Below are 16,363 nucleotides of genomic sequence, written 5' to 3'. Positions count from 1 at the left end.
TATTCCTGATATCACAGATAAGTATACCACACTTATGTCAAAACTTAAGTGAAAATGGGAAGCCAATGATGTAAGTGATCCCTGAAGCTATTCTTTTGCCCAATTGAGAGGGCTTCCACTTTGGTTTGTAAACTTCATGTGTTTCTTACAGGACACAGATAAAGTGCAAGGCTTGCTGTCAGTTTGGATCCTCCTAGAAACAGACATGAAGATAACATAACCAACTGTGAAAGATAAATAGAGGAGAGAGTAAGAATAAGGAGAAGGAGCCTTCAGACAATGATTTAGGCCTAATGTCTTTGAAAGGAGAAAAAACAGGGATTGGATAGGAAGAGTGTCAGGATGAAGTACAGTGCTCAAAGTCTTAGCACTATAAAAAGCTCCAAGCAAAGATCTCCTTTTAGAACGGTCCTGCATCAACCAAAATTACTCTCTTATTTCCTTGTGTTCCATCATTGGCTGAGAGAGTCAATGAGGCATGGTCTCTTTGAATGTAGTCACTAACTGAAGGTATGCTGGCTGGAGGTAATCAGATAAATACAGTCCTTCCAGCAAGTTCCTCTGAAGTTGTATCTGAGCAGGGCAACTTTATGGTTACTGCACCTAACCAAGGTGAAGAGGCTATGACATAATATGAAAAATATATCTGGTGTCTGTCCCTAGTTCTCGAAACTTTTGTAATTTTCTGAGTAATGGAGTAATAGGAATATCTTACACAGTGCTCCTAAATCCCTTGTTTCTCAGAGTCCATAGTCTCTCATGGTTTGTCTCCCTCTCCAATATCCCCCCCCCTTCATTCTTCCCTTCCTTCTATCTTCTTCTTCTTCTTCTTCTTTTCTTTTAGCATATAATGTATTGTTTCAGAGGTACAGATCTGTAATTCAACAGTCTTGCACAATTCACAGTGCTCACCATAGCACATACACTCCCCAATGTCTATCACCCAGCCACCCCATCCCTCCCACCCCCCACCACTCCAGAACCCTCAGTTTGTTTCCAGAGATTAAGAATTCCTCATATCAGTGAGGTAATTTTTATCCTTTATAAGTATTTTATAATAAAGTGGTAATAGTAAATTGTTTCCCTGAGCTCTGTGAGCCATTATTGTAAACTATCAAACCTGCGGAGGGAGTCATAAGAATTCCTGATTTGTAGGAGCACCTGGGTGGCTCAGTTGGTTAAGTGTCCAACTCTTGATTTTGGCTCAGGTCATGATCTCATGGGTTATGAGATCAAGACCCATGTCCAGCTCTGTGCTCGGTGGGGAGTCCGTTCAAAGATTCTCTCCCTCTGCACCCACCCGATGCGCATGCGCTCTCTCTCTCTAAAACAAATAAATAAATATTTTTAAAAAAGAATTCCCGATTTGTAGCCAATTTAGACATAAATGTGTGTAACCTGGGGACCTACTACTTGTGATTGGTGTCTGAGGTGGCACAATCTGAAGCTTTAACCTGTGGGGTCTGCACACTGAATCTGGGTAGTTAGTATCAGAATTGAATTAAATTATAGGATATCTAGTTGGTGTCTGCAGAAAACTGGAGAATTTCTTGGTGTGGAAAACCTACATATCCGGTGTCTGAAGTGTTGCCAGAAGAAACAGTTTTATTTTAAAGTCAAAATATACCCCATAAACATGGGATTCCCCAGAAAAAAACATTGTTTCTATAAGGATGAAATAGGAATTATATCCCCCACCCCACCATGGAAATGAATAAATGTCTGGATTCTTGTCATTGAATGGAGGGCAGAATGTAATTCTAAATAAATAAGATTCTTCACTATATTTATAACCAAATGTCATTTTATATAGGAGGATTTTTTTTTTTTTTGGACACAGACATTATTCCTTTTTCATGATGCCATAATGAGGTCATACATTACGGTTGCATATTTGTTTTAAAAGGTTATAAGCTTCCAGAAGGTGGGGACAGTAGCATCGAATTTCTCTCATTATCTTCCTGGTGCTGGGCCCAGAGCAGATGTGCAATAAATGACTTAGTGAAGAACATGGATCATTTGTGCCAGAAGGAACCGTAGTGTTTGGGGGAAAGGTCATGGCTGAATGCCCTTTTGAATTTTGCTTATCCTGGGCAAGGGATGTTAGAATAATTGTAAGATATGAAAATATTCCTTACCACTCTGGAAATTTGGGATATTTTGTGTACAGAGACAGGTATGCTGACGGCTGAGTTATAACTAGAGGGAAAGCACTGAATGTGTTTGAGGACAATCATTTTTCTTCTATGGGAGGAAATTATGGTTATTATCTGAGATTTTGTAGCCATGAATGGAATACTGATAGATTCTGAAGTATCTCAAATTTTCCTAGGTGTTGTTCTTGTCCAAAGTGTCAAGGGTTCATAGCAAGTATGAATTAGGATGTATAGAAAGTATACAATTATAATGGTATAGAGAAAACAAACACAAAAACCATAACTCTGGATCCAGACTGCCTGGCTTCATAGCCCAACTCAGCTTTTCTTAGCTGTATAATTTGGAGCAGTCCCTTACTATATGATACTATTTCCTTATCTGTACAAAGGGAACACCCACAAATCTCGCCTAATACAGTCATTGACAATATAAATGAGTTAATGTAGATAAAGTGTTTAGATAATATCTTGGCACAATATTAACATATTAATATTATCTCTGCTTTCTTACCTGGACACCCAGTAAGTTGAAGGGAAGGGAATGTACTGTTCATCTCTTAATGTTCCACAGCCCTAAAGACTGTGACATAATAATAGTAAAAATAACAATGATAATAAAATTTATTAACATCTTGTATGTCAGTCATTGTGATTTTATGTTTATACCCATCCCCTTATCACAGTGGGGATAATAATATCAATATGTACATCTTACAAAGAAACTGATTAAAAAGACTTATTACCTTGCTTAAAATTGAACAAATAATAAGCAATAAAGTTCAATTCCAGCTCAGTCTGACTTCTGAGTACTCTTTTAAAGCCAGTTATGCTGTCTTAAAAAGAGCAGAATTTGATAAAGCATGCACTGAATAGATGAAAGAACAAATGAATTTTCAAAAAAAAAAAAACCCACACCATCTCTTTTTACAATAAATTTACTTTATGGATATGTTTAGTAATGATAATGACTTCACATTCATTTCAGCACTGGTAAATGTGTTTTTGTTTTTGTTTTTTTCAGTTTCTTTTACAGGTGCTTCACAACAATGGTCTCCATAAGGCAAAATAAAATGTGGTGCCCTGGTATCTGTTTCTTTAATTGAGCTTTTAAAATATATATCATTTGAATGAAATTATAATGGTTTCATTAACCTATTTTGCCCTTTCTCAAATATGATGACTATAAATGTGATAGGAAATTAAAACTGCTCATTGCTGGAGGAAAGCAATCAAGCTAGATTGACCAATATGTTTACATGTCTGTCTGGCAACTTTTTCCCTCTAGATAGCAAAGCTGAAGGTGGTGGATCAGTATAAATATCTATTTGTCTGTTTATGAAAAAAATTAAATTGTGAAAACTCAGGTTCAAAATTTTAATTAATCAGTTTTATAGAAGGGAAATCTCAAATTTTTGTTTCTTAGGGATTTCCACTTTAATAGTAATGATAAAATATTCTGGTTTATTTTGTTATATGGAGGTGATGGATATATATCCAGTGATTTACAATGGCATATTTAAAATGCATTCCCAAATACCAAATGTTTTATTGTGAAATAGTTTTAAAATTTAGGAGAAAAAGAAACTATTAAGCTCTCATGGGTGTGTAGGTTCATTCGCTGGATACCATACAAGCCAGCTGCTATCTGAGATATAAGGACTTGCAGATTTAGTCATTTTCTCATCTTTAAAAGTGAAGAAGTGTTAATAAATATGCTGGCATATGGATACCACAGAGAAAAAAGAAACAAATAAGTAATGTGATACTGGAAAGAAGGAAAATAAAGTAGCAATCAAATAAAGGTCAGAGATGTATGGCATTGTATAGGGGAATGCAAAAAATACCCCCCATTCTCCCTCTCTCTCTCTCTCTCTCTCTCTCACACACACATGCACGTGCACGCACACACACACACTTACACTCACACTCTGGATTGTGACCAGTGGTTTAAAAAAAAAGAAATCTCAAGTGGTTGGACACTGGAACAGAAACCCCATTTATATGTGTAGCATTTATAGGAATAGAGATTACAGAGAACCATACATCAGAAAATAAAAATTTTCTTTCCAAAAAGACATTGAACATTTTATTTATCCTATATATATGCAACTATTTAACTCACCCTAAAGGCCACCTTTTCATATAATTACTTACTTTTGCCCTTGCTCTTCAACATCATTCACTCATTTTTAACCCATTTGAGAAAAAATACTCACCTCAATGAAACATTCCTCAAAACAGCTAGCACAAATGACAAAGAGTAGTTAGAATATTGAGATTAGTTTATGTGTTGTGTGTTGAAAGAATTTTGGGCTTGTTTGCAAATAGGTAGTCTCTACACATTTTGTGTGAACAGGATCTAAATATGACCTTGAGTCCTACTTCTTATTTAAATGATTAATTATTTTGTTAAGGACTGAAAAAGAAATTACCTCTTTGTCTTCTTCCAGTAAAAATAGTTATGTTCTGGGGGCGCCTGGGTGGCTAGTTGGTTAAGCGTCTGCCTTCACCTCGGGTCATGATCTCGGGGTCCTCGGATGGAGCCCTGCATCGGGCTCCCTGCTCAGCGGGGAGCCTGCTTCTCCCTCCCCCCCCCTCCCTTGTGCTCTCTGGCTCTGTCTCTCTGTCAAATAAATAAAATCTTTAAAAAAAATTGGTTATGTTCTGATTCAGTATGGTGTCTTCTTTGTCAAACCACACATAAATACACAGAGACCTTGGTTTTTGGTGAAGAGGTATCTTGAGATTTGATGTATAAGCCAATAGTTTACTCTCTTTTTTGGTCTTTCCTGGCACTTTGAGTCCCCATCATATTTTAATATGCATTACATTCTAATTAACAGTCTGCCTGGGCACCTGGGTGGCTCAGTTTGTTGAGCAACTGCCTTCGGCTCAATTCAGGATCCTGGAGTCCCGGGATCGAGTCCCACATCGGGCTCCCTGCTCCATGGGAGCCTGCTTCTCCCTCTGACCCTCTTCCCTCTCGTGCTCTCTGTCTCTCATTCTCTCTCTCTCAAATAAATAAATAAAATCTTAAAAAAAAAAACAGTCTGCCTCAAAACCAGATAGAAAACTTCTTGTTTATAAGAAGGGACTTCTATTTTCTCTGTAACACCATTAATAATTAGAACTGCTGTTTGAAAATAGCAGGAACAGAAAAAAAAGTATCCATTGATTAAACGTTGGAAGACATCTTTCCATAGAATGCTTATTACAAATGATAGAGACACAGGCCTTACAAGAAGTCCATTAATTTGACAAGGTCAAAAAATTATAATTACTTATATTTTGAGTGACAGGACCAGGTTCTAGAACTTCAGGGAAGATGCTGTTTTCTCCTCATTTTCTCCTGTAACAACAACGGTAGGCACAGTTTTGGAATAAGACATGTTAATTCTGGCAATAACAGTTCTAGTCTCCAATTTTCTTACAAACGTTAGTGCTTTCCTTCCCAGTGTCCAGTACATTTCCTCAGGTCCCTACATTGGTGATTAGAATACGTATCTCTGTAATCCCCATTTCAAAGAAGCAAATTCAGCAAATCACAATTTTTTTCTTTTTGAAGAATAACTTACTTTATGTTTGTCAGGAAAAAAAAATAAGCACAAACTTATTTGTATTAACCCATGATTGATTAATAACCTCAAACCCTTCCTGTTTATTTGTATTGGAAAATAGGGTACATGAGAATCATAATAATTTTTTTCTTGGTGAAATTCCAAGCACTGCATTGTGTTATAAATAATTTTTTATTTATATATATATTATATATATAATTTTTATTTATATTTATATATATATATATTATATATATAATTCATGCAGTTGTAGAACTTTTTGTTTTTCTTTCCTTAGTTGCCTCAAGTTAAGGAGTTGTGCTCAGAAATATATTTGCAATATTGCTTCTATCATGACCACTTCTCTGCAAGGGTTTGTTCTCCAAATAACCCCTTTCTCTCTAGAAGGCTCCCTAGCAGCAACAAACCCTGTGGTTTCCAAATTTGCCACCTTCTAAGACTTTTCCGCCAGTCTTCCTTTCCACTCTCATCTTTCCAATGACTTTCCTCCCTTTCCAATCTCATCCCCAGCCTTTCTTTCATGAAATACCTTTCACTTAATTCACCAGACAACTATAGAAAAGTTCAGTGATCTGGAGTCACTGAAAGACCAGAAACCAGTTCATGGTGCACAGGAGCCTATATATATATGCATATGACTTCAGAGTAAAAAGTTTAGATTGTTCATCAATGAGGAATGGATATATAAGAATGCATATAAAATATACAGAGACAAAGATAAAAAGAGAATAAAGATATACTATAGATAGAAAAGAGATACACTACATAGATTGTATGTACTACATAGAGAGAAAAAGATACATGTGCCAGTAGGAATATTTTTGAAAAGTATAAACAGGCATACTCTTCCTTTAGGTTTTAGATTTTGTTTTGTCTTTGTTTAAAACAATTTTAATAGTGCCCATTGTTCACAAGAGTGTGAAAAAATGACACTCATGTTTAACAGATGGTTTGAAAAAAATTGTTCAAATTTTTCTGTAGTGCAATTAGCAATATAAATACCAATGTAAATTAGAAGCCACCAAACTGTGCAAAATATTAAATGTAACAACTAGACTTCTAGAGACTCATCACAAGAAGCATTTATAAATGTGTTCATGTTCACTTCAAGTATACTTAACACAACATTTTTATAGTAGTGAAATGTTGACAGTGATGTAAATACCCAACACAGAGAAATTATTAAATTAATTATACACATGTACACACACATATGTACTAGAAAAATATACAGCCATTAAAATGGCATAATAGAAGACTATCAAATGATTAGGAAACTGCTCATGATCTATAAAATGACAAAGGGTCCTTAAATTATATATATAACAAGATACGTGTGTGTGTGTACATGTATGTGTGTATACACACATATGTATATATACAAAATTAAAACTGGAATGAAGCCCACAAAAATATTAATAACTTATACCTGGGGTACTATAGATTTTATTCTTTTTTTTGTTTTTGGAGAGAACATTTAAACTCTACTCTCTTAGCAACTTTCAGTTACGTAACAGCATTGTTGACTATAGTCACCATGTTTTACATTAGATCCTCAGACCTTATTTATTTTATAGCTGAAAGTTTGTGCCCTTTAACCAAGCTCTCCCTGTTTTCCCTACCCTTCAGTCTCTGGCAACTGCTTTTCTACTCTCTGTTTCTATGAGTTTTGTGGTTTTGGGTTTTGGGGTTTTCTGTTTGTTTTTGATTTTAGATTTCACATATACATAATACCATGCAGTACTTGTCTTTTTCTGTCTGGTTTAATTTAGTTAGCATAATCTCTCAATATCCATGTTGTCTTAGGGGCAGAATTTCCTTCCTTCTCATGGCTGGGTAATATTTCATTGTATACACACCTCATTTTTTATCCATTTATCCATTAAGGGACACTTAGGTTGTTTCCATACCTTGGCTGTTGTAAATAACGCTTCAGTGAACATAAGAGTGCAGATATCTTTCTGATATCCTGTTTTCATTTTCTCTGGATATGTACCAAGAAGTGGGATTGCTGGATCATATGGTAGTTCTATTTTTAATTTTTAGTGGAATCTCCATACTTTTTTCCATAGTGGCTATATATAACTTTTACAAGTGGACATTATATTACTAAATACTTAAATTCTTTGTTGAATGAATGCATGAATTAATAAATAATTGATTGGAAATTGAATGAAAAATAAATGTGCAGGGTTAATTATGGTTATATTACCTGATCTGTGCATATTACGATCTCCCCTTTACTCACTCCTGAATACAGAGGTCTTCTATTGCTCCTTGTCTCTCATGATGTTTACCATAAAGCCAGGATGGAGTGAGATGGAAAATCAATGCCTATTTATAAGTTGGAACTCTCTCTACATTAAGAACTTGTGCATATATTATACCTATATATTTTACACCAAAAAATATGTTAAAAAATAACTTCTATCATCATAAATTGCATTCGCTCCAGGTTTCATCATTTTCCCTTATACTCCTTTTTTAAAATTTCATTTTATTGTGTTATTTAGTCACCTTACATTACATCATTAGTTTTTGATGTAATGTTCCATGATTCATTGTTTACATATAACACCCAGTGCTTCAATCAATATGTGCCCTCCTTAATATCCACCACCGTGCTAACCCATCCCCCGAAACCCCTCCCCTCTAAAACCTCAGTTTGTTTCTCAGAGTCCATGGTCTTTCATGGTCCATTTCCCCCTCTGATTGCCCCTCTTCATTTTTCCCTTTCTACTGTCTTCTTCTTCTTCTTTTTTTTTTTTAACATATAATATGTTACTTGTTTCAGAGGTATGGGTCTGTGATTCATCAGTCTTACACAACACAGCGCTCACCATAGCACATACCCTCCCCAATGTCCATCACCCAGCCACCCCATCCCTCCCACCCCCCACCACTCCAGCAACCCTCAGTTTTTTTCCTGAGATTAAGAATTCTTCATATCAGTGTGAGCATATGATACATGTCTTTCTCTGATTGACTTATTTCGCTTAGCATAATATCCTCCAGTTCCATCCATGTCATTGCAAATGGCAAGATTTCATGTTTTTTTTTTTTTTTGATGGCTGCATAATATTCCATTGTATATATATCACATCTTCTTTACCCATTCATCTGTCGATGGACATCGTGGCTCTTTCCATAGTTTGGCTATGGTGGACATTGTTGCTATAAACATTAGGCTGCACATAACCCTTCGGATCACTACCTTTGTATCTTTAGGGTAAATACCCAGTAGTGCAACTGCTGGGTCATAGGGTAGCTCTATTTTCAACTTTTTGAGGAATCTCTATACTGTTTTCCAGAGTGGCTACACCAGCTTCCATTCCCACCAACAGTGTAGGAGGGTTCCCCTTTCTCCTCATCCTCGCCAATATCTGCCATTTCCTGACTTGTTAATTTTAGCCACTCTGACTGGTGTGAGGTGGTACTGAGGTTTTGATTTGGATTTCCCTGATGCTGAGAAATATTGAGCAGTTTTTCATGTGTCTGTTGGCCATTTGGATGTCTTCTTTGGAAAAATGTGTGTTCATGTCTTCTGCCCATTTCTTGATTGCATCATTTGTTCTTTGGGCGTTGAGTTTGATCAGTTCTTTATAATTTTGGATACTAGCCCTTTATCTGATATGTCATTTGCAAATATCTTTTCCCATTCTTTCAATTGTCTTTTCGTTTTGTGGACTGTTTCCTTTGCTGGGCAAAACCTTTTTATCTTGATGAAGTCCCAATAGTTCATTTTTGCCCTTGCTTCCCTTGCCTTTGGCAATGCTTCTAGGAAGAAGTTGCTGCGGCTGATGTCGTAAAGGTTGCTGCCTATCTCCTTTAGGATTTTGATGGACTCCTGTCTCACATTGAAGTCTTTCAACATTTTGAGTCTATTTTTGTCTGTGGTGTAAGGAAATGGTCCAGTTTCATTCTTCTGCATGTGGCTGTCCAATTTTCCCAACACCATTTGTTGAACAGACTGCCTTTTTTCCATTGGACAGTCTTTCCAGCTTTGTCAAAGATCAGTTGACCAAGGAGTTCAGGGTCCAATTTCTGGGCTCTCTATTCTGTTCCGTTGATCTATATGTCTGTTTTTGTGCCAGTACCATACTGTCTTGATGATGACAACTTTGTAATAGAGCTTGAAGTCCAGAATTGTGATGCCACCGGCTTTGCTTTTCTTTTTCAACATTCCTCTGGCTATTCAGGGTCTTTTCTGGTTCCATACAAATTTTAGGATTATGTCTTCCAGTTTTGTGAAATAAGTTGATAGTGTTTTGATAGGAATTGCATTAAATGTGTAGATTGCTGTAGGTTGCATCGACATCTTCACAATATTTGTTCTTCCAATTCATGAGAATGGAACATTTTTCCATTTCTTTGTGTCTTCCTCAATTTCTTTCATGAGTATTTTATAGTTTTCTGAGTACAGATTCGTTGCCTCTTTGGTTAGATTCATTCCTAGGTATCTTATGATTTTGGTGCAATTGTAAATGGGATCGACTCCTTAATCTCTTTTTCTTTTGTCTTGTTGTTGGTGTATAGAAATGCACGGATTTCTGTGCATAGATTTTATATCCTGCCACTTTACTGAATTCCTGTATGAGTCTAGCAGTTTTCGGATGGAGTCTTTTGGGTTTTCCACATAAAGTATCATGTCATCGGCAAAGAGTGAAAGTTTGACTTCTTCTTTGCCGATTCAGTTGCCTTTTATTTCTTTTTGTTGTCTGATTGCTGTGGCTAGAACTTCTAGTACTATATTTAATAGCAGTGGTGATAGTGGACATCACTGCTGTTTTTCCCTTAGGGGGAAAGCTCTCAGTTTATCCCCATTGAGAATGATATTCGCTGTGGGTTTTTCATAGATGGCTTTTATGGTATTGAGGTATGTACCCTCTATCTCTATACTCTGAAGAGTTTTGATCAAGAAAGGATGCTGTACTTTGTCAAATGCTTTTTCTGCATCGATGAAGAGGATCACATGGTTCTTGTTTTTTCTTTTATTAATGTATTGTATCACATTGATTGATTTGTGGATGTTGAATCAAACCTGCAGCACAGAAATAAATCCCATGTGCTTGTGGTGAATAATCCTTTTAATGTACTGTTGGATCCTATTGGCTAGTATTTTGGTGAGAATAATCCTTTTAATGTACTGTTGGATCCTATTGGCTAGTATTTTGGTGAGAATTTTTCATCCATGTTTCTCAAGGATATTGGTCTGTAATTCTCCTTTTTGATGGGGTCTTTGTCTGGTTTTGGGATCAAGGTAATGATAGCCTCTTAAAACGAGTTTGGAAGTTTTCCTTCCTTTTCTATTGTTTGGAACAGTTTCAGAAGAATAGGTATTAATTCTCCCTGAAATGTTTGGTAGAATTCCCCTGGGACGCCATCTGGCCCTGGGCTCTTGTTTGTGGGGGATTGATTACAGCTTCAATTTCCTTAGTGGTTATAGGTCTGTTCAGGTTTTCTATTTCTGGTTCAGTTTTGGTAGTTGATACATCTCTAGGAATGCATCCATTTCTTCCAGATTAGCTAGTTTGCTGACATATAGTTGCTCATAATATGTTCTTATAATTGTTTGTATTTCTTTGGTGTTGGTTGTAACCTCTCCTCTTCATTCATGATTTTATTTATTGGGGTCATTTCTCTTTTCTTTTTGATAAGTCTGGGCAGGGGTTTATCAATCTTATTAATTCTTTCAAAGAACAAGCTCCTAGTTTCATTGATCTGTTCTACTATTCTTTTGGTTTCTATTTCCTTGATTTCTACTCTGATCTTTATTATTCCTCTTCTCCTGCTGGTTTTAGGCTTTATTTGCTGTTCTTTCTCCAGTATAGGTGTAGGGTTAGGTTGTGTATTTGAGACCTTTCTTGTTTTTGGAGAAAGGCTTGTATTGCAATATACTTTCCTCTTAGGACTGCTTTTGCTGCATCCCAAAGATTTTGAACAGTTGTGTTTTCATTTTCATTTGTTTCCGTGAATTTTTTTGATTCTTCTTTAATTTCCTGGTTGACCCATTCATTCTTTTTTTTAATTTTTTTATTTTAATTTTTTAATGTTTTTTAATTTTTTAAAATTTTATTGTTATGTTAATTCCCATACATTACATCATTAGTTTTTGATGGAGTGTTCCATGATTCATTGTTTGTGCATAACACCCAGTTCTCCATGCAGAATGTGTCCTCCCCAATACCCATCACCAGGCTAACCCATCCTCCCACTCCCTTCCCCTCTGGAACCCTCAGTTTGTTTTTCAGAGTCCATCGTTTCTTATGGTTCGTCTCCCCCTCCAATTTCCCTCCTTCATTCTTCCCCTCCTGCTGTCATTTTTAAAATTTTTTTCTTAACATTTATTGCATTATTTATTTCATAGGTACAGATCTGTGATTCATCAGTCTTGCACAATTCACAGCGCTCACCATGGCACATACCCTCCCCAATGTCTATCACCCAGCCACCCCATCCCTCCCCCCACTCCAGCAACCCTCAGTTTGTTTCCTGAGATTAAGAATTCCTCATATCAGTGAGATCATATGATACATGTCTTTCTCTGATTGACTTATTTTGCTCTGCATAACACCTTCCAGTTCCATCCACGTCATTGCAAATGGTAAGATCTCATTCCTTTTGATGGCTGCATAATATTCCATTGTATATATATACTACATCTTCTTTATCCATTCATCTGTCGATGGACATCTTGGCTTTTTCCACAGTTTGGCTCTTGTGGACATTGTTGCTATAAACATCGGGGTACATGTACCCATTCGGATTCCTACATTTGTATCTTTAGGGTAAATACCTAGTAGTGCAATTGCTGGATCATATGGTAGCTCTATTTTCAACTTTTTGAGGAACCTCCATACTGTTTTCCAGAGTTATTCGTTCTTTAGTAGGATGGTTTTTAGTCTCCATGTATTTGAGTTGTTTCCGACTTTCCTCTTGTGACTGAGTTCTAGTTTCAAAGCACTGTGGTCCAAAAATATGCAGGGAGTGATCCCAATCTTTTCGTACTTGTTGCGACCTGTTTTGTGACCTAGGGTGTGATCTATTCAGGAGAATATTCCATGGGCACTAGAGAAGAATGTGTATTCTGTTGCTTCAGGATGGAATGTTCTGAATATATCTGTGAAGTCCATTTGGTCCAGTTTGTCATTTAAAGTCTTTATTTCCTTGTTGATCTTTTGCTTAGATGATCTGTCCATTTCAATGAGGGGATGTTAAAATCTCCTACCATTATTTTATTGTTGTTGATGTATTTCTTTGTTTTTGTTATTAATTGGCTTATATAATTGGCTGCTCCCATGTTAGGAAAATAGATATTTACAATTGTTATATATTCTTGTTGGACAGACCCTTTAAGTAAGATATAGTGTCCTTCTTCATCTCTTATTATAGTCTTTGGTTTAAAATCTGATTTGTCTGATATAAGGATTGCCACCCCAGCTTTCTTTTGGTGTCCATTAGCATGGTAAATGGTTTTCCACCCCCTCACTTTCAATCTGGAGGTGTCTTTGGGTCTAAAATGAGTCTCTTGCAGACAGCATATTGATGGGTCTTGTTTTTTTTTATCCAATCTGATACCGTGTGTCTTTTGATTGGGGCATTTAGCCCATTTACATTCAGGGTAACCATTGAAAGATATGAAAATCCTGCCATTGTATTGCCTATAAGGTGACTATTACTGTTTATTGTCTGTGTTCTGTTCTGGTCTATGTTACTTTTAGGCTCTCTCTTTGCTTAGAGGACCCCTTTCAATATTTCTTGCAGGTCTGGTTTTGTGTTTGCAAATCCTTTTAGTTTTTGTTTGTCCTGGAAACTTTTTATCTCTCCTTCTGTTTTCAGTGACATCCTAGCTGGATATAGTAGTCTTGGCTGTCTATTTTTCTCATTTAGTGCTCTGAATATATCATGCCAGTACTTTCTGGCCTGCCAGGTCTCTATGGATAAGTCTGTTGCCAATCTAATGTTTCTACCATTGTAGGTTAGAGATCTCTTGTCCTGAGCTGCTTTCAGGAATTTCTCTTTGTCTCTGAGACTCAGAAGTTTTACTATTAGATGTAGGTTGTTGACCTATTTTTATTGAATGTGAGGGGGTTTCTCTGTGCCTCCTGGATTTTGATGACTGTTTCCTTCCCCAAATTAGGGAAGTTCTCTGCTATGATTTGCTCCAATATACCTTCCGCCCCCCTCTCTCTTTCTTCTTCTGGTATCCCAATTATTCTAATATCTTTTTGTCTTATGGTATCACTTATCTCTCCAATTCTGCCCTTCTGATCCAGTAGCTGTTTATGTCTCTTTTTCTCAGCTTCTTTATTTTCCATCATTGGGTCTTCTATGTCACTAATTCGCTCTTCTGCCTCATTTAACCTAGCAGTTAGAGCCTCTATTTTTTATTGCACCCCATTAATAGTCTTTTTGATTTCAACTTGGTTAGATTTTAGTTCTTTTATTTCTCCAGGAAAGGTTTCTCTAGTATCTTCCATGCTTTTCTCAAGCCCAGCTAGTATCTTTCTAATTGTCATTCTGAACTCTAGTTTCAACATCTTACTAATATCCGTATTGATTAGGTCCCTGGGAGTTGGTACTGCCTCTTTTTTGAGGTGATTTTTTCCATCTTGTCATTTTGTTCAGAGGAGAATAGATGAATGAAAGAACAAAATGCTAACAGGGTAACAATGACCCCAGACAAAAATGCACTAAACAAATCAGAAGAGACCTGAAACTGGGGGAAAAGAAAGGGAAAGAAAGAAAAAAGGGAAAAAAAGAAAAGGAAAAAGATAAAAAAAAAAAGAATATGATCAAATATGATCAGGCTGGTGCAAAAATCAGTGTCACACACTAGATTTTGGGCATATTTTGGTCTGTTAGAAGAATCTGCCTCCCAAAATCTTAAAGAAAGAAAAACTTATATATGTACAAAAATAAGGGTAAATATGATGAAGGGATGGAATATGACTGTAAAGATGAAAATTATAAAAGATTTTATAAAAGTAATTGATGATAAGTTGGTTGAAATAAGAATAGACATTTTTAAAAAAGGGGGGGAGAGAATGTGATCTGGCAGGGGACTAATACAAAGCCATACACTAGAGATTTAGGGTATATTTTGGTCTGTTAGAAGAAACTGTCTACCAAAATTTTTAAAAGAGAACAACTTATATATATATACCAAAAATAAGGTTAACTACTATGAAGGGATAGAATATGACTCTAAAAATGAAAAATAAAAAAGATTTTTAAAAAAGTGACTGATAAGATGTTGCTTGAAAAAGGAAAAAAGAAAAATTCAAAAAAAAAGAAAATTAAAAAAATTAACTTTGAAAGACTAAAGATTCATGGGAAAAAAGGCCATGAATTCTATGTGCTGTATTCCCCTAGCACTGGCATTCTGCCATTCTCATTGTTCAGTAAACTTGGTCTTGGCTGGCTGTTCTTGCTGATCTTCTGTGGGAGGGGCTTGTTGCAGTGGTTCTCAAATGTCTTTGCCAGAGATGGAATTGCCCTGCCCTTGCCAGGTCCGGGGTAAGTAATCTACTAGGGTTTGCTCTCTTAGCTTTTGTTCCCTGCAAGCTTTCTGTACAGCTTTGGGGGATAAGAGTGAAAATGGCAGCCTCCCAATCTCCACCCCAGAGAAGCCGAGAACTCCAGGTCCCACTCCTCAGTGAGGCCCCAGAGAAAAGCAATCACTCTCTTTTCCCTGGTCTCTGGCCGCTCTCCGTGTTCACCCGACCTGTGACCAAGCGTTTCTTTCTCTGACACATGACCCCGTTTGGTGTTTCCAAACCCAGCAGATTCCTGCAGTGTACTTCCACGCCGCTTCTCCCCGGGGGGAGGAAGGGGAATCTCCCCAGATCTGCCTCTTGTTGGGTCCCTGCTGAAAGAGTAATGCTAAATAAAGTATAAAGTGTGCTTGAATTTTTTAAGGCTAAGGGAATGGGCTAGTATGTCTCTCTCTCAAGGATGATGACTAGGAATTCATATATTGGGTCCAAAAGAGCATAGCAAGTGTGGATACAGTTAAAGTGTGCAGTATATTAGGTGACTGGCAATACTCATAGCTAGTTGCATTACATGGTTTAGCTCTAAGCACTGGGTTAAAGAGAACTTAAACAATGGGGTGCGTGGGTGGCTCAGTCAGTTAAGCGACCGACTCTTGATTTTGGCTCAGATCATGGTCTCAGGGTCGTGAGACCAAGCCCCACGGCAGTTTCCTTTCAGTGGGGAGTCTGCTTGAGATTCTCTCCCTCTCCCTCTGCTCCTCCCCCTGCTCACTCTCTCTCTCTCTCTCTCTAAAGTAAATAAATAAAATCTTAAAAAAAAACTGGAGAGAACGTAAACAGGAATTTGGAGACAAGCACAAGACATGGTCCTTGAAGGATAAGAAAATATGGGTGACTTGATAAAATGGCAAAAACCTAGCCAAGAATGTTCTAGTCTTTTTGGAAAACTGGAGAGGAAATCACAGTGAGGACTGTGACCAACATGGAAATTGATCAATGTGGGAAAAGTTAGATGGACAGGCTGCAACTTTGGTGGTACACATGTACCCAGGATGTCATTCTTGTGTGTCTGCCATTGAGTTTGAAAAGTGCAGACCTACAGATCTTAAGAGACTCACAGATTTAGTTTTCC

Source organism: Zalophus californianus, chromosome 1, assembly GCF_009762305.2.
Source record: "Zalophus californianus isolate mZalCal1 chromosome 1, mZalCal1.pri.v2, whole genome shotgun sequence".
Classification (NCBI taxonomy): domain Eukaryota; kingdom Metazoa; phylum Chordata; class Mammalia; order Carnivora; family Otariidae; genus Zalophus; species Zalophus californianus.
The sequence above is the reverse complement of the archived record's forward strand: the minus strand, read 5'-3'. Positions refer to the sequence as shown.